We start from the raw sequence: 20256 nt of genomic DNA on the forward strand, positions 1-20256 counted from the left end.
GAACAAATTAATATTCCATACTGTAGATTACATAAAACTCGTACAAATTTTTCTGTCATGGGGATGAAATTATATAATATGCTCCCAGTCAATATTATAAGTTACCAACCAATAGTTTCAAAGCTAGATTTTATAATTGGCTTTTAATTAATCCTTTCTACTCTGTAGATGAGTTTCTTAACATAATCTTTCTTACTTACTTACTTACTGGCTTTTAAGGAACCCGGAGGTTCATTGCCGCCCTCACATAAGCCCGCCATTGATCCTTATCCTGAGCAAGATTAATCCAATCTCTACCATCATATCCCACCTCCCTCAAATCCATTTTAATATTATCCTCCCTTCTACGTCTCGGCCTCCCCAAAAGGTCTTTTTCCCTCCGGCCTCCCAACTAACACTCTATATGCATTTCTGGATTCGCCCATACGTGCTACATGCCCTGCCCATCTCAAACGTCTGGATTTAATGTTCCTAATTATGTCAGGTGAAGTATACAATGCGTGCAGCTCTGTGTTGTGTAACTTTCTCCATTCCCCTCTAACTTCATCCATCTTAGCCCCAAATATTTTCCTAAGAACTTTATTCTCAAACATCCTTAATCTCTGTTCCTCTCTCAAAGTGAGAGTCCAAGTTTCCCAACCATACAGAACAACCGGTAATATAACTGTTTTATAAATTCTAACTTTCAGATTTTTTGACAGCAGACTAGATGACAAAAGCTTCTCAACCGAATAATAACAGGCATTTCCCATATTTATTCTACGTTTAATTTCCTCCCGAGTGTCATTTATATTTGTTACTGTTGCTCCAAGATATTTGAATTTTTCCACCTCTTCGAAGGATAAATCCCCAATTTTTATAGTTCCATTTCGTACAATATTCTAGTCACGAGACATAATCATATACTTAGCCTTTTCGGGATTTACTTCCAACCCTATCGCTTTACTTGCTTCAAGTAGAATTTCTGTGTTTTCCCTAACCGTTTGTAGATTTTCTGCTAACACATTCACGTCATCCGCATAGATTCTTAACATAAATTCATATGAAATTGTTTTTTTAATAAATAAGTAATAGTTACAAAATATTACATTAAGAGTGAAGTGTTTTCATTAATTTAAGAGTTTCAAAATGTTTTGTTTTTTTCATTCTAATTAAACTTCACTCTTTTCAATTATATGTGTATTTTCAAATGTATGTTTTTTTTGTTTTCCTCCCTTATGTATTGTGACGAAGACTATCACTGTATGTTTGATAGCTTAATAAATTGAATTGAATACATAGGTTTTGGTTATCAAATTTTTTATGAACAACCAGTATCATATAGTTTTCGAGAAAAAAGGCTGATACGAGTGGTCTGAAACACCCGGTATATATGAATCGGAGATTGTAGAAACAGCACACGTCACTATGTGAGTCCCAGTTGCTGTGGCCGGCGTGAGAGCCGCCGTTCACTGGCCGCAGTGTGAAAGAAAAGCATTGTAGTGCATAAGAAACGTAATTAACAGAAGTTGGGGTAATTTCAAAGACCCTTAAATTTTTCGCAGAAACATGAAACTTTAAGATGCACTCGTATCAAAACTTTACATTTTGAATTGTTTCCTTTTTGACTAACCCGTCGATATGTTACTTCTAAAGATAACTCACAGGTTAGATTAGTCCACACCTGTGGAGTAACGGCTAGCGCATCTAGCCGCGAAACCAGGTGACCCGGGTTCGATTCCCGATCGGGACAAGTTACCTGGTTGAGGTTTTTTCCGGGTATTTCCCTCAACCCAATATGAGCAAATGCTGGATACCTTTCGGTGCTGGACCCCGGATTCATTTCACCGGCATTATCACCTTCATCTCATTCAGACGCTAAATAACCTAAGGTGTTGATAAAGTGTCGTAAAATAACCTACTAAAAAAAAGTTTAGATTAACTATAAAAGAATATTAGTAGCAGTTTGTCTTCTGTATCCAAATACAACTTTCTCTTTTACCTATTTTGTCATATTACTTGTTCTTGATGATTACATTTATATATGAAGAGTCCACTGCAAGAATGATGGATGTCACTTTCTTGTCGAAAATGAACCAAGACTGGCAATGCATAGCTTAAGACATATAGAATGTGCATAGAGAGTTATATGGCATTAACACTGATAGTCATGGTCCAGTAATGATCGGGAAATCACAGTTAAGCTTTGAGCGCTAAGCATTTCAAACTTTCAATTGCTTCTCCTGAAAAATGTATTCAAATGACATCCATCATTCTTGCAGTGGACTCTTCATATCTTTTCAACTGTAAGTGAAAGTTATCTTTCATGTCATTGTTTAACACTTAATTAAAACTATAAAATTCTCTAGAGTTGGAGTAGCAGTAGTTCGAAGGACATTGAAGATAACACCACACCAGTGAAATGGGGCCCGTCTGTCATAAAAGTACTTTACCTCTTTCAAAATTTGTATACTCTTAACGTTTTAACGCTAGAAAGTTTCGTAGTTTTTATATTTTACGTGTTCTGTGAAAATTTTTAATGCAGAGAATTGAGCCTAATCATATACGTACGAAGTCGGCCTCGGTAGCGCAGTTGGTATAGCGCTGGTCTTCTATGCTCGAGGTTCCGGGTTCGATCCCGGCACAGGCCGATGGCATTTAAGTGTGTTTAAATGTGAGAGGCTCATGTCAGTAGATTTACTGGCATGTACAAGAACTCCTGCGGGACAAAATTCCGGCACACCGGCGATGCTGATATAACTTATGCAGTTGCGAGCGTCGTTAAATAAACTATAATTTTATTTATTTATACGTACGAACATGTAATAATTTACGAGTATAAACGCTAAGATCAAACTAAATTCTGCGTTTGGTATAGTGAACTGAAAATTGCCATACAAAGCTTGCTTTTATGAGTTTCCCTTTAACATTTATTGGTTTACAAATAAATTATATGTAACTCCGCAGTTTGATCACAGACATATAAAATTATAATAAATATATAGTTCCATCTGTTGAGCACATTAGAATTACGACTAGCTGTGTCATGAGTCGTGTATACCAAAATTCATAAATTGTTTTATTCAACGGTGCAATTGAATTCCAAATAAAATAGAATGGATAAATTATCTGTTCTACACACACCACAAATGACGCTATGAAACAAATAAACTATAAATTAATTACTCTTATCACATTAATATACAATAGCTCCCGATAAAATATCAGAATGTTTATTCTATTTTATGTTCTGGTAGAAATTGGATGATGAAGCGATTCTCTGTTACGAAAATTCATGTTTATTTAATATCTTAACCCATACATTTGTATTTATACTTCCTTTGCCACCTCTTTTCTGGAAATAAGTTATACAGTATTGAATAGTAGCTAAATCTGGACTTTTGAAGATTATCTCAAACGATTTCCATTAATTTTCATAGGCTATACCATGAATGTATCCAAAGTAAAGAACAGCACGAGTGGCATTTGTTCAAACTATTTCCCGAATATGATAATATAATACAGCCGTGGCGAAAATGTGACTCGCGAGCACATTGTGGCTCGCAATGATAGCTATGCATTTCTCTTGCTTCCTACCTCCCCCAACCCCTACCCTCTCACTCACTGAAGTTAAACTCGTTCCATTTGTATTTGTCTCTGACCTACGAGTGGCGTATCGTCGCAATGTCTCTCTCGAAACCATGTACCTCTACAAAAACGAAAGTTTCAAGTAGGATGGAAGGACGCATTTTCTTGCTGCCAATATGATTAGAATAACTTATTAAATGTATGGTTTGTTCACAAATATTATGAGGAAAACGGTTGTATAACATAAAACGGTATTATATGTATTACATGTTATTCATGAAACATTAAAAGGATAAGTGTTAATAATAATAATAATAATAATAATAATAATAATAATAATAATAATAATAATAATATTATTATTATTATTATTATTATTATTATTATTATCTCTGTATGTCGACCCTTTTTCAACAGATGTACGAATAATGCGGTTAGATCTTCAATTTAAACTCACAGATTTACAATGTGATGTTAAATTAAAGCTAGATGTAAGGACTTGACAAATGTTGATCTTTTCAAATCTTTGCCAAAAAATAAATATCCGAAGCTTCGTTCTTTCGCTTGCTCTGTTGAAGCAATGTTCGCTACAACTTACGCTTGTGAAAAATTATTTCAACAATGAAAATAGTAAAAACCAAATTTAGATCACGAGTGACAGACAAATAAATACCTTCGTGATCAACTACGACTGGCAGTAAGTGACATAATTCCTGATTTTTAAACTCTGTCGCAGAGACATTCTGAAGACAGATAATGTGCCCTATGTTTTCTTATTCATTTCTTTCTTCGTTACACGTATTAAACATTAGTTTGTAACCTTATACTGTACAAAATTATATTTAACCGCTTGACATAAGAAAAATGAAAATCCGTTAATAAATCAGACAGTTGCTTCACTTCCCCTTCGGGTGTCCGCCTCCCTCCATAGGTGCTATGCATGTTGCAGGTTACATAGTGCCTCGGCGCACGATCACATTTTCGCCACGGCTGGCATAATATAAAACACCATATCCCGCTTAAAGGGATCGAGAAATATATGATAATTTCAAGCGTAAATAATGGTTTTGTAACATAACTTGATGTAAAAACTCTACGAGTTTCGAAGAATGGTCAATGCAACTTGATATATGCGCCTAGAGTTACCCTGCAGACATCTAAACGGTGCTCAACCTCCTGCCAAGTGTTCTGTAACATTGTAGAGTGACTAGCGCAGCTGTATTTGTAATGCGTTGCCTCAGTTCTTCCAAAGAGTCAAATCTATCACTTATAGCACATAACACCCTTCACAAAGCCCCAGAAAAAAGTCAAAGAGGGGTCGGGTCGGGCGACCTAAATAGCCACTTAGCCAGGCAAGGGGAACTCATCTTCCGATCAACCTATCGGGAAAGTTTGCATCCAAGAAGTCATGCATTGCTTCATAGCAATGGGTGGAGCCCCATATTACTGAAAAACCGATCCTGGGGGGGGGGAGGAGTTGGTTAACAACTAAAGTTCTGCAACATATCCAGATACACATTCCCTGTGACTGTCGCCTCGATGAAGGAGAATGGTCCAATGACAAATTGCTCTACTCGACCTCGTCTACTGAATGGCGTCAGGCTTCTTTCCGCGTTAAACATTGGTGCGCGTGCGCATGCCCATGAACGTGTAGTTGTTTTTAAACCATTGTTGCATAAACTTGGACAGTTTCTGCATTTTCTTTATCTGATTTATCGGTATCTTTATCTGATTTTAAATGGTGAATATTTCTCGATTCCTCTAAGCGGAACACGGTGTATAATATAATATAATATAATATAATATAATATAATATTGTAAATTTATTTAACTCACAACAATAGGATTTTATTCTTCCAACAATAATTCCTTTCTACAATTCACCTTAAACGCTCTCGTCAACAATTGGATCTTCACTCAACACAGTATTCGTTATAGCACTCCACCGACGACAATGACAATTTACTTGGACTATTACGCACAACAATGAACTGTTAATCTTAACTAATATTTACAAAGCACTATTTACAAATCAGAACTACCAGTTCTCAGTTCACAGTTCTTCTATCTCAGTCACTCGAGTTCACAGTATCTCGAACCACAGACCTTCAGAGACAGTTCACTGTACTCGAACTCAGGTCCCTCCAACTGCGGTCCACTGCACTCGAACTCAGGCCTTCGGCTGCTGACGCAGTTGCGGACGCACACTCGAGTCGAACTCCGGTACACAAGACTGGCTTCCTTGCTCTGGCTTTCTCACTGACTGAATAACTGAAAACTGCTCGAGTTCGCTGGCGCTTCTTCTTTTATAGCAAAATCATAGTTGCGAGAAATTTCTACAGGTGTGTAGAGAATTATCTGGATATCTCCACTTCGACGCACTTCTGGAAGGGTCGGGAAGGTCCATTCCCCCTTACTCCGCATGCAGCAGTTGCGCGTGCACTCTCCCCTCGTCGCGTGGGCCTTTCCCCTCTCCGCCGCGCGCCGTCCCTCATGCTTCATGAAGCCCGCGCGAAATGCTCTCTCTCGCGGGACGCTGGTCGTGAGTTCGAATCTCACGTCGCTGTCACAATATAATATATAATACAGGGTGATTTATATAGAACTGACACATTTCTTTCATTAATTGTTTCAAAACGAATTGTGCTAGCGACAACTTATTATACCTAAAATGTAGAGGAATTTTGGGACATTATTTACCTCTATAGCAAATGTTGAAAATGTCCTCCATCCTGCATAAGGCACAACTCAACACGTCGTTCCATGTTACTGGCCACTCGTTGGAGGACTCTGTTGTCAATAGCTTGAATCTCCTGTGTGATGTTGTGCTTCAGATCGTCCAATGTCTGGGGACGTGTGGCGTAAACCCTGTCTCTAAAGTAACCCCATAGAAAGAAGTCCGGCGTTGTCAAATCCGGAGATCTCGGTGGCCACAGGTTCCTGGAAATTATTCGGTCGTCAAAGAAACTTGCAATTAGTTCCATGGATTCATTTGATGTATGGCATGTAGCGCCATCTTGCTGAAAATATCCTTGACTCAGCTCTACATCGTCCAGTTGCTCAACAAACTCCATGAAAATCAGTCGGTACTCTGCAGTGTTCACAGTCTGGTTAAAAAAAATTGGCCCCACTATTCTCTGTGCGGATATTGCGCACCAAACTCCGATTTTAACCGGGTGCATAGGTGCTTCATGGATGACATGTGGATTTTCGATGGCCCAATGGCGTGAGTTCTGTGAGTTCAAATAACCGGACAAATGGAACCATGCTTCATCTGTGAACCATGTGATGGACAATATGGCAGGATTTTGCACAATGAACGTCTGAAACCAACGACAATAATTCAATCTTTTATCCTTATCTGCTTCCTGTAGCTGATGAACAACCGTAACCCTATATGGCTTTAGGCCTGCACTTTTCGCAGCTCTCTGACACATTGAATAGGTGTACCCTGTCTCCTGCGACAAACGTCTTAATGATTTTTTGGGTGACTGCTCCAGTCGTGCTCTTACGTCAACAACAACCGTGGGAAGCCTAGATGAACGATGCTTGCCCTTTTCACTCACCAGAGATCCAGTTGTTTCCAATTTGTTTACCAGTCCCAATATTGTGTTTCTTTTGGGAGGATTGCGAACACCAAATTCTCTCTAGTATGCCCTTTGAGTAGCTGTAATTGAATTCGTAATCCAGTATTGCTTCACAAGGAAGAGTCGTTGATTTAATGTATACTGCATTTTCACGTTGACACAAAATGTCGAAAACAGCTGCCAACAATAGGAATAAAACATAAACATCTGCGCATATAGTGCTGCCAACAATAGGAATAAAACATAAACATCTGCGCATCTAGTGACAAGGAATTGAAACTCCAGAACATTATGCTTAATTTGGTGCTAAAATTGGGTTAGTGCTGCCAACAATAGGAATAAAACATAAACATCTGCGCATCTAGTGACAAGGAATCGGAACTCCAGAACATTCTGCTTAATTTGGTGCTAAAATTGGGTCATTGAATGAATTTCCAACGGAATAATTAAAGAAAGAAATGTGTCAGTTCTTTATAAATCACTCTGTATAACATTAATAAATTAAGTATATAAATAAGAAATAAGTTGTTTACACAATACTTAAATGCAATAAGAAACCCACGCTTTTTCTTCACATCCATTTTCTTGTCATTCAACTAGATTATCGTCGAACACTCGGGCCTAGAGACAGCACCGATCAAGTCTTCATGATTGCATTGCGCATGCGCACCCTCGGGATACTCGGAAATGTTTGTGTCGCAGACCGGACGCTTTCGGAAACATATGATAATCCCGCGACCGAAAGTGGAAAACACGTGGAAAATTAGTGAAGTCACTTAGAGTTTGAATTATCGAAATATATTTATGTCCTTATGAACATTTATGAAGTTTTATTATATCCTGTGTTCCATGTGTAGGCGTGAATACGAGCTCTTTATGTTCCCTTTGTTGTTGTGCATACTAACCGAAGAAGAACTTGGTGGAACATTATTATGAACTAGTGATTCCGCGCGAAAATGTGGCCGTGGACTCTGTTTCGAGTGTGGGCATGAATGCTGGCACATTATTAACAAGTGATCCCGCGCAAATGTGAAGTGAGTAAATTTCAAGATTCAGTCTTCCCTGTATTGTATGAAATTTGTTATTCGTTTATGTCCGAATGAACAGCAATACTGTTCCTGTGTTCCGTGTGTGGTCGTGAATACGAACTGAATAAAAGCTTGCGAGCACATATTAAGTGTCATCCTTCACAGGTAAACGAATTAGCGCCTAACGGTAGGAGAGATAATGGAAAGGGTAATTATCAGTGTGACTTACGTGACAAATATTTTTATCAGTCCTCAAATCTCCGTCGTCATAAAAACAATGTCATTCAGTGAATTTTCTCGAACTCAATAAAAACATTAAATGTAGCATCTGCAGTTAGACGCAACAATGGACAACATGCAGAACAATTTAAAGCTGGCGTCAGTGTTTGCCCTGGGAACAAAAAAATCCGTCCACAGAGGCTCTTTTGAACAAAAAAATCCAAGGGCAAATCTAAAAATAAAATGTCCAAACCTTCTCTGGAGGAAAGTCATGCTATCGCTACTAACATAATACTTCAAGCACGATATTCAACACAGTAGGAAGTGTGAAATAAGTTAGTACCGATATATACAAGACAAACAATTATTACTTGTGTTATTTATTTTAACTACCGGTACTTTGTAATATAAACCATCCATTGTCATTGCATGTAACAGGTCCGATTGTGAAACTCTGTTGTGATATTTATTTAACGACGGTTACCTGTATATACTGCGCCAAGGCCTGTGCCCGTGTGTTGGAATTTTGTCCCGCATGAATTTTTTTCTTTGTTATATGCGACTAAATCTACTGACTTTTGACTTAAATGCTACTGATCTGATCCGGGGTCGAACCTGCAACCTTGGATATAGAAAACCAGTGCTAAGTGACCGACTAATTGTGAAATTGCGTAAGTTGGACAAATATAATAACATTGTCTATACTCATTGTACCTAATCGTTTTATGTGTCGTATTGCAAGATACTGTAGATTTGTTTGATTGTGAGAAATGTGACATTTATTGTGACAGTAAAGTGACATTACACAATGTGGACAAGCTAAATGCTTCAAGAGGGAGCAGAACATTCACCAGTGCATTTGACAGTATTCTCAGCTTTCAGCCTAGGAAAGGAGTAAGTAAAAAAAAATTACAATGTTTGTTTAGCGTATATTTGCATGCTAGTTTAACCTTACGTTGGTAGGGACCTCGACAATATTGTAAAGTCTGGCCCACAGACGCTCACTGGCCGCTCCCGTGATATTGTACTGTGTACTCCCTTCCCACAGACCGAACAGCAGCCGACAGAATGCTTCTATTGCGCGTGCGCGAAGTGAGGTGAAAACTTGAACGGTGCTGTCTCTAGGTCCAAGTTCGTCGAACATAGAGTTTGTTCGTGTCACTGTGACGTCGCACACCGTCAGATATAAACATATTGTTTAACCTATCTCACTATTTTGTCGTTATGCAAAAATTGAAATGGCACTGTCGAAAGTAGTTTTACTATTAAATAGTGACATTGAGGGTACCGGTATTTAGATATGAAACGTTAGTTAACAATGCGTTTAATATGACATAATACAAGATATTGCTATTGGGCCTTAGGTTCTTATTGACTCATCTGTAGGATGATTTCGGCTTACTAACAGCAGCTGTACTTGGAATCTTGGCTATAATTGACTGCGACATAAGGCATGACAACTATTTTTTAAGTTAAACAATGCTATCACGGGATGTCGTATGGCATCCATAGTATATGGTCACATAAGTAGATGGCAGTGTGATGTATGGTTATCGTACAGAGAATTTTAAAATGTTACATTTTTTCGAATCAAATTCTGCACTTTTAAAGGACAAAACCAAAATTATTTCAATAATTTATTATCATAATACAATGCTCTCTTAAACTGACTGAGCAGATTGGGAATTAAATCAATGCCTTTCCCAAAACACGCTATGAAATATTTTATATAACATTAATATCTCGGGAATGAAGCAAAAACGAGCAAAATTGTATTAAAATTATCTGTATGAAATATCTCAAAGAACAATCCTCTGAAATTAATTACATTACTTACGGTTCGCCCTGTTAAAGGGAAATAGCCCTGCAGATTTTCAGAGCGAGTAGCTCATGTTGTATGTAACAAAAAAATGTAATACCATATTGGTGGAAAGTTCATAGTTTTCTGAGAAAAAAAAGTTTTTCCCCCAAATGTTTAACATCCTCTTATTCGGTAACCATTTCGAATAGGAACGTAATATTTGTTCATATCGATACAAAATATAATAAAGAATCATTTATCCCTCTGGCGTATAGGTATCAATAGCGTGGACTGTTTTCGTGTAAATTTAATTTAAAAACCACTAATTTCAAGTCACTAAACTATGCAACGTTGTAGCCAGAGAGGGGCCAGGACCATTTCACGTATCCTGAGTTCGTTGACCTCTTACATCTGTATTACGAGAAGAAAGGGGACTCTGTTAGCGGCGAGGTTGCCAGACTGCTGCAGCTTCCAACTTAATTTTCTAATTAACTGTGCATTTCATCACAAAAAGTATTGTAGATGTTTATTAATTTAAATTTTTCCCTATCGTCCCTTTCAATCTGCAGGACTATTTCACTTTCACCCTGTAGAATAATCGGTATAGCGCTGGCCTTCTGTGCTCGAGGTTGCGGGTTCGATCACGGCCAGGTCGATGGCATTTAAGTGTGCTTAAATGCGACAGGCTCATGTCAGTAGATTTACTGGCATGTAAAAGAACTCCTGCGGGACAAAATTCCGGCACACCGGCGACGCTGATATAACCTCTCCAGTTGCGAGCGTCGTAAAATAAACCACAATTTAAATTGTTATATATATATATATATAATGTGAGTGAGTGAGTGAGTGAGTGAGTGAGTGAGTGAGTGAGTGAGTGAGTGAGTGAGTGAGTGAGTGAGTGAGTGAGTGAGTGAGTGATTCGCTACCGAATGAATGAGTTAGTAATTAAATTCGCGAACAAATGAATGAGTTAGTGATTAAATTCGCGATCGAGTTAGTGATTAAACTGACGATCGAATGAGTTAGTATCGAATTCTCGAACGAATGAGCGAGTTAGTGATGTATTCTCGACCAAGTGAATGAGTTAGAGATTGAATTCTCCACCGAGTGAGTGATTTAATGATTGAATTCTCGATCGAGTGGCTGAGTTAGTGATTGAATTTTCGATCGAGTGAGTCAGTAGTGATTAAATTCGCCATCGATTGAGTTGTGGTTAAATTCGCGATCAATTGAGTTAGTGAGTCATTTCGCAATCAAGTGAGTTAATATCAACTGAGTGAGTGTGTTGTTGATGAAATTCGCGATCGAGTGAGTGAGTGAGTGAGTGAGTGAGCATCGTTAAAATAAATTTTAAAAGCTGTAGTGGCCCAAATGTTAAATTATATGTAAGCTAATAAACACATTTACGGTCCAAATTTACGACATACAGAGGTGTGAAAATTATTAGAATAATCTTAATTTTAAAGGTTTTTTTTAATAGTTCCTTCACAAATATTCATTGAATTGATGAATATTGGTATATAATATTACTATACTGATGTAGGATATATTTACTACTAACAATGCCGGAAAGCATTGTTGTACATTGGTATTTTTCTTATTTTACAATTTTATTGTTATGGGAATTCAGAAATTATTAAATTACGTTGGCGGAATTGGAAACATAAAAAATTAATTAAGAAATGCTTTAAACAAATTGTTCTTTGCGTTTACATTGTTGCGAAGGTTCAAATGAACGTATACATCTGTTTTGTGCATATAATGTTTTATGTTTCCAATTCCGCCAACATAATATAATAATTTCTGAATTCCCATAACAATTGTAAAATAAGAAAAATACCAATGTAAAGCAATGCTTTCCGGCATTGTTAGTAGTAAATATATCCTACATCAGTATAGTAATATATACCAATATTCATCAATTCAATTAATATTTGTGAAGGAACTATTAAAAAACCTTTAAAATTAAGATTATTCTAATAATTTTCACACCTCTGTACATCGAATTTGACAGCCCGTGTTCAAATACCTGATTTCTTGAGGTAGATGAAACATTTTAAATTTACATCTGAGAAAAACTTACTCTTGCCCTTTGTGCCATTGTTTCACTCAATTTTAAACGATAATTTCATTAAAACTATTTTTGTTCACACTTGAAGAATCCGTAAGAATCTGTATTGATCAGTGAATTCGGTCTTTGTTTTATTATGTAATAAAGGAAAACTTGAGCAAAAGGCATTCAACTGTTAAACCGACCAGGTCTACCAAGCGTGGCAGAAAATTGCGAACGCCTACTAAAGTAACAGAGAGAAGAAAATCGGATCCTCTGAAAAATAAATTCACAAAGTTTTGCCACGGCAGATTACACTCGGATGAATTCTAATGCGGCCCCACTTCCCAGAACTGCAGGTGAACTCTAAGATGCGGTTCCCACTGATATTAAGCGCATTATCACAATCGCTGGACCGAGCTCAGCTTTGTAATTGCAACATCCTTCCTAGAATCTCACGGGCGTAGTTCAAGTTCTATTGCCAATACAGATTTACGAGTATATCGACCAAACCTCAAAATCCGTTCGAATAAAATCAGAGATTACCCGTCAATGGAAAGCACAGGTAACTTCAATACTCCACCTGTTCTTAAATATACGAGTATTCAAAGCACTTAACTCACTTAACTGATGTCAGCACTACACAAATATAGGAAACAATCAAAGACTGGAAACTTTAATTCATGAGATATGCCATAATATACGCAGTTATAAAATAGTAAATACAGAGTGTTAAAAAAAGTATCCAATATTTCAGGAGGTGATAGTATGCATCAAAACAAGAAAAAAAAATGTCAAATAAACATGGGTCCTACAACACATAGTTTCTGAGATCTGAACAATTGTTCAAAGGGGATGCTTCTTCAATGTGACGTCCATTTATGGCAATGCATTTTTCTGCCTTACAATACAGCAGGCTATCAGATAATCGTACCGTAAGTGACACTCCTGGCATGGAATACTGATACGTCGCAAGGAATACTGAAAAGAAAAGTCTGATTGCGGTTATGAGCAGGGTTCAGCAGAGATGGTGTTGTGAATTTTCGTAATCAGCATGTGTGGACTGATGAAAATTATGCACTTGAAGAAACAAAGCATCAGCACCGATTCTCAATCAATGTATGGGCAGGCTTTCTTGGCGATAGATTAAGGACCATACGTGCTCTCGCTCTCGCGCTCTCTCGCTCTCTCTCTCTCGCTATCATAATATTAGTAGGCCTACTCGATCACAATGCGATAACACGCTAGAAATTCCACTTCACACATCATCTCTGTATTCCTCATCCTTCACTGTTGCTACTTACTGTCAATGGAACTCTCTGCCGCCTGAAGTCGAGGACTGCCGAACCTTGAAATCTGTTCAAATCCAAGTTAGAAAATTATCTTATGACGAGTTGCCAAACTAACTTACTGTTATGACAAGTGTTTTATTGCATGTTTTCACGTATTCACTACATGTTTTATATTCTAGTGATATTTATTTTATTTTATCTGTTTTTGTTGTAACGTATTTCCCGATAATGGCATGTTTATCATGTGATAACTTGAGCTACTTATAATCATAATTTTTCTTGCTGTGTGTACCTAATAAATATTGTGTTCATTGTGTGTTTTGCATTTACTATTTTCTTATTATTACCATTATCATTATTATAATTATTAGAGACTGGATTTTAAAGGGAATCTCTTTTTTTATTTCAACATGAAACATGAAATAATTAATTACGATGTTCATAAACTATCTTCCACTGACCAAATTATGTGGTTTTGACTTCCCTTTTTTTCCCCCCTTTTTAGTCCATATTCACTTTTTTTCCCCTTTTTTTAAATATCTCTTATTTTGGTCTTTTTTGACAGAATATCTTAAACATTTAGATAATTTTCCTATATTTTTTTCCAACAGACCTATAACTTCCTGAGCAAGCAAAATAAATATCGTTCTTCTTCCTATTCCAGATATTGAAAAACTAATAAAGTGTGCTGATTTACAGTTCAGGATAAAAAAACATTTTCAGCTCTGATTTTAGTTGATGTTGAGCGGGCATTTTCTGTTTATAAAGACATTCTCCATTCAAAGAGACAGAATCATATTGAAACATATTGAAATGTTGAATGTGATCAAAAACAACACTTTCCTTATGTTGTGAAGCGATCAATGTAAGATTATGTATCCATGTATATCCATGAATGTGCTGAAGTGTGTTTTGGGGAGTAACATAATTCTTTTTCAAGTCCTTTTTTGACTGTATCAAATACAACACTTTCCTAATGTTGTGAAGAGATAAATGTAATATTATGTGTGCCATTTATGTCCATGAATGTGCTGAAGTGTGTTTTGGGGAGTAATATAGTCCTTTTATCAAATCCTTTTTTTTTTTTTTTTGGCCATAACTTTCTTTCTTTTTTTTTTTTTTTTTGTTCTTTTTTATGAAAATTTTCCCTTTAAAATCCAGTCTGTAATCATTATTAGTATTATTATTATTATTATTATTATTATTATTATTATATTATTTTTATTATTATTATTATCATTGTCATTATTATTATTGTCTCGTATTTTTATACTTTGTACATCTCATTTATTTTGACTTGTTCACATTATACTGAGGGGTCAAGACCACGTGCTCGGCACTGACATTGGACTGGGTTTAAGGAGAAAAAGAGGGGAAAGTACTCAGTGAGTACATGTTTCGCATCCCTGGCGTAATGTCTAGAGATGTTTCTTGCCGTACGTAAGGATAGAGTTTTAGATAATGTTAAAAAGTTGAATATCGTATAGCCATCTTTGCGAAGAGTTTGCCTGCACAAGGTTTGCGCTCTCAGAGCCGGCTCACAGCTCATGAGAGCGGAATGCAGATATTAGCTGCGCTCTGTATAAGGGTGGACTGGAAGAAGGGGCGGATCTCGTACAAAATAAACAAAAAAGAAAGTACTATTACGAGTGCTTATGAAATGAATTCTCGTTCAGTGTTTGCGAAACTATCTTGGACTATTATAAATTAATAAAGAAGTATTTATTTTACATAAAGAATAGAAATTCTATAGCTACTTAAATGTACAATATCGTTTTGTTATATTTTATTTATCAGTACAACAAAACGAGGTTTTATGCTGTTGGCAGCTGAAAGGAATAGTAGCCTACTGATCATAATGAAACAGCAGTTACAGATGTTTGATATCTGCCTTTATTGAAGTTGATTATAGAAAACAGTTGCTCACAAATACAAATGTTGAGCCAAACATAGCAATCATTTTCACAGCCAGCCTGTGTAGTCGTGGATATTATTGCTAATATTTAGTCTTGTAAAACTCAACCAGGCTAGTAGTATTATTCAAACGATCTTTAGCCCTTAGGTCACATTGAAGATCAATAAGTTCGAGCTGTAAATCGTTAAATGTTAAATGTTATGCTCCGTCTTTTAGATTCCTCCATACTGTACTCTAGCAGTAGGTAAGCAACGTGAAACAGTTACTGAGAATAGGCCTACACACTGCACTCCGCTAGATAACTGGTCGTTTCCCTCTCCTCTACCTATAGCAAGTCTATGTTATTCTGACGTACCTTCCTCTCCGTTTCGTTGAGCGCTGTTTGTGCAGGCCTGGTTTAAGCAATCCGGAGGTCTTCGAACAACACACTCGAGGACAAAAAAGAAGTTGAACTAATGTTACACTTTCAAATTCTGTAAAACTCAACGCGCACTTAGCTCGTTGTCTTGTAGTGAACGGCATTTTGTTTATTCAGTCGTCGCTAAGAGATAATCTGATTTATTTTGTTCGTAAAAACAGTTATACAAAACTCCTACTTTAACATCATACTGAACTGAAGTAAGTTTTGTATCAATTCTGATATAATTTTATAGTATTTTATTTTACGTCTTCCCAAACGAATCATATTATAATAAACATACAAGAAGCACAATACGTGGTAAAAATTTTATGAACGGGGCCAGGACTATGAAACAATAACGGTCGCGTGCATCAACGTCCACTAGTGTAAATCACCAATAAAAATTGCCACCTAACCCCTAATTAAGCATTTTTACGGCATATTGGCCTCGGTTAGGACTTATACAAGATGTTAACCTCTGTAATATATAACCGGCCATATTGTAAAGTTTAAAGAAGATATATCGTAAAATAAAATGGCAGTCAGCTGATGATTTCGAAGACGAATAATTATTGTATTTCGATTACTTGGATAGGAATGATGGTGAGCGTGAAGTTATGTTAAAGGAAACTGTGAATTCTTACAAGGAATTAGGTGAAAAAACATTTCAGGACAGAGTTTTTTAATTTACGTTGTCAGTTCTGTTTCAACAGATGGATCGCTTTGAACAACCCACAAACAGAAACAGCCTTATTTCTCCTATGAACCAGCTGCTTACAATAATAGTTGGAACTCTGGATTGCACATACATTCGTATTAATTTTTTGTTGTCTATCCTTTATTCTTTTTCTTCACAGATATTCATCTTCTTCTATAAGATGATTCCACGTTAAGAAAAAAGCATTGTTTCAGGGGCCTTGCCTAGTACATTGTAGAAGCTATATGGTAGGTTGGCGTTTCTATGGCAACTGGTCATTTGGTTGATTAGCACCGTAATATCACCGTCTAGTATATACAGTCACGAAGCTCAATACGTAGTAAATATGCATCCATAGATAGTTGCTAACCACTAGGATCGCTAATATCGCCTCATTACAGAAAATGCGAAATACTACCGGTACAGTCTATTGTTCCTAGCACCCTCTCAACTCAAGTTTCGTCACTGTATATACTAGACTGTGATAATGTACTTAATGCTTTTTTCTTAATGTGAAATCCTCTATAGCTTAAAGTATCCGGCGTTACTAGGGTTTTCGTTTTTGTTTTTTTAATTTATTTATTTTATGTCGCTTTAACTTAGGAAGTCATATCGCGACAATACATAAAAAATTCTTACAGTTTACATAGAGTTTACTGTATTACAATAATCATTTTAGATACATTTGTAAATGTTGATAGTTTTCAGAAATTTAATTAAATTTTAACTGAATGATGGGTTGTTTAGAACTGTTGATAAGTCTGTTGGTATTATGGAATTGATCTCGATGAAGGTGATATAGTGGACATTCAGAAATTAAATGGCGTACAGAGATCCTACTGTGGCAATTGGTGCATGTTGGAGGAAGAGTTCTGTCTAGAAGATAAGAATGTGTAATTTTGGCGTGGCCAACTCGCAATCTGGTGATTATTACTTGATCTTGACGTTTAAAATTCTGTAGTGGATATTTCATTCTGAAATGTTGTACTATTTCATGAAGTTTTCTGGATGATGACTCTGTCCACGATGTTTGCCAATGGTTGTGCAGTTTTCTGGTTATGTATTTAATGACGTCTCTATGAGGAATAGACGTTAAAAATGCAATGGAAGTTGTGTAGCTCCCTTTTTTTATTTTTAAGTAAACTGATTGTTAGAGTTTTCGAGAACTCGGCAACGCAACTATAGAAAACAAAGTCAATGTGACCCACACGATGCCCTCCACCAACACTTATGTCTGAAGTTTTTTATATAAAACCGTAAATAAAAAAGTTATAGGCTAAATTTAAAAATATTTTGACTGTATTTTGATGAGTGATATTATATTACTGCATATGAAATGAGAGGAAGGTTACAAAGAAATGAAGATTTGTGATGAAATTAATTATTTTAAGTTGAAGGAAACGGGAGACATCCGGAGAAAACCTTAATCTTTCGACCTTCACTTTAGAAATAACATGTTCAATACCGGAAATCGAAATCGAATGCTCGAAAGGATAAACCAGGCGCTCTAGACCGAGCTACCAGAGGGCCGATCAAATAATTTGAAAAGGGATTACGTGACAGAGAAAATTCACAACACAGCCGCCAGCGACAGGAATTTCTTTGGCTTGTCACTTCGAAATTGTTGGCTCGGGGGCCAGTTCATTCGATTAAACAGGCAGGGCTGTATGAATTGATTTCGCAGCGGGCAAGGAAGCCAATGTCAACACGCATTATACTAGTCCTTTGTGTACAATCGCACGCCCAACTAATGCTCGGAATAAATCCGAATTTGACGCCAGACGGATCCAACTTATGCAAATAGCCCTAGGCGAATAATACTGTTATGTTTGTTCACACTGCCGTATCAAATTCTACCTGTGTGCTCTCCAACCCGACGGCTGATCCCAGACAAGCATTCAAACACATCACTAATATATTGATTCAAACATTAACTCATGAGAAATGCATGTAGACGAGAATTATTTTATATACAGGATGATCAAGCAAATAATTGACGAAAATATTGTAAATATAAATGACATAGGCTACTTTATTATATATTATAGATATTATATATTAATGATATGTCAAATTCCTAATAACTTTCACACAGTGTTTTTCAAATTTTTGAAAATAAAGATCGCATGAAATAATTTTAAAAATTGTTTCAGACCGTCATGAAGTATTCAGTTGCTAGAGTACATTAATCTATAAAACAGATTTTATGAATCATTAGACAAATGAATTGAGTTATACAAGGTAGAGTATCTTCAGATGTTTTTAAATTGGTATAAAACTTCATTACATGAATGAAACGTGTCTTTCAGCAACCTATTTAAAAAAAACACACATTTTTCAGGTGAACTCCACTGAGGCCACTTATGGGAACTTATGCATGAAAACGTAACTTCTGAACAATATGTTCACTTCACTTTTCGATTGCTGGTAAAATTCATGTTCTGGGAATTAAATTAAGTAGTAAAATATCGCTCTAATCGAAAAGTATTGGGAATAAATTTGAATAAGGAATAAAAAAAAGTTTCCTTCCCAGAAAAGATTCGAACCACGAAAGTCTTAGTTACCAGTCTATCGTGCTCTGGAGTGAACAAGGCTCTGAAATCAGCTACAAGGGTCGGTCCGGTTCTTTTTTTGCCACTACTGTACATCATTAGTTTAGTGTTCTGCCCAAGGGCAGGTCTTTCACTGCAAACCCAGCTTTCACCAATCTTTCCGATTTTCTGTCTTTCTCTTTGTCCCCTCATACGATCCATATATCTTAATGTCGTCTATCATCTGATATCTTCTTTTACCCAGAACTCTTCTCCCGTTTACCATTTCCTCCAGTGCATCCTTCAGTAGGCAGTCTCTTCTCAGCCAGTGACCAACCGATTCCTTTTCCTCTTCCTGATCAGTTTCAGCATCATTCAGAAGCAGGAGCAGTGAAACAGAACTTCTTAAAGTAATTAACAATTTCATAAGAAGGTGTCAACAGTGTGTAGCAGTTGATGGGGGACATTTTCAACACCTACTTTGAGCTGAGTAGGTATAAATTCCTATATAAATGTGTCAGTGCCGGCATACCGGACTGTACCCAAGTACGAGTACATGCTCACTTCGGGTATCTATTCATACCACTCAAATGAAAATTATGAATAAATTTGAATTTTGAATAAAACTCTTACAAGCTAAATCTTTTCCAACATCACAATGACTTCCCCTTTCATAAAATAAACATAAAATTCAATTACACCACGACTCAGTTACATACGCACTTTAACTAAACTCGTTAACTTTTAACATGTTGTGCAAAATTTCCCATTCTCCGCTATTTGCGAGATGAGAAAATATTCACTCAAAACTTGTCACCGACATAATTCTCGGAAAACCCCAATCTCTTTATTACCACTTTGCTAAAACAACTATTCCGTTGAAGCACGTTGGTTGTTAAGCCTATTATGTTATGAGTGACGTACATACATAAGTACCATTACCAATTAACGATATTACCTGGCTAGCTCTGAGAATCTTAGGGGGTGCAGTAACTATATTTGTCTTGTATTTGTGACAATTAAATTAGAATAATATGTGCGTCGAGACTTGAATGCGATACTGACAGACGGACCATCCTGCCATAGTCCTTATATAGAGCCAGATCTCATCCCCAGACCAGACCTAGAGCTCCAAGCCCTTAGTACTGGTGGTAGTACTACTAGTATTG

The sequence above is a fragment of the Periplaneta americana genome, chromosome 4 (assembly GCF_040183065.1).
Source record: "Periplaneta americana isolate PAMFEO1 chromosome 4, P.americana_PAMFEO1_priV1, whole genome shotgun sequence".
In the NCBI taxonomy this organism is placed as follows: Eukaryota; Metazoa; Arthropoda; class Insecta; order Blattodea; family Blattidae; genus Periplaneta; species Periplaneta americana.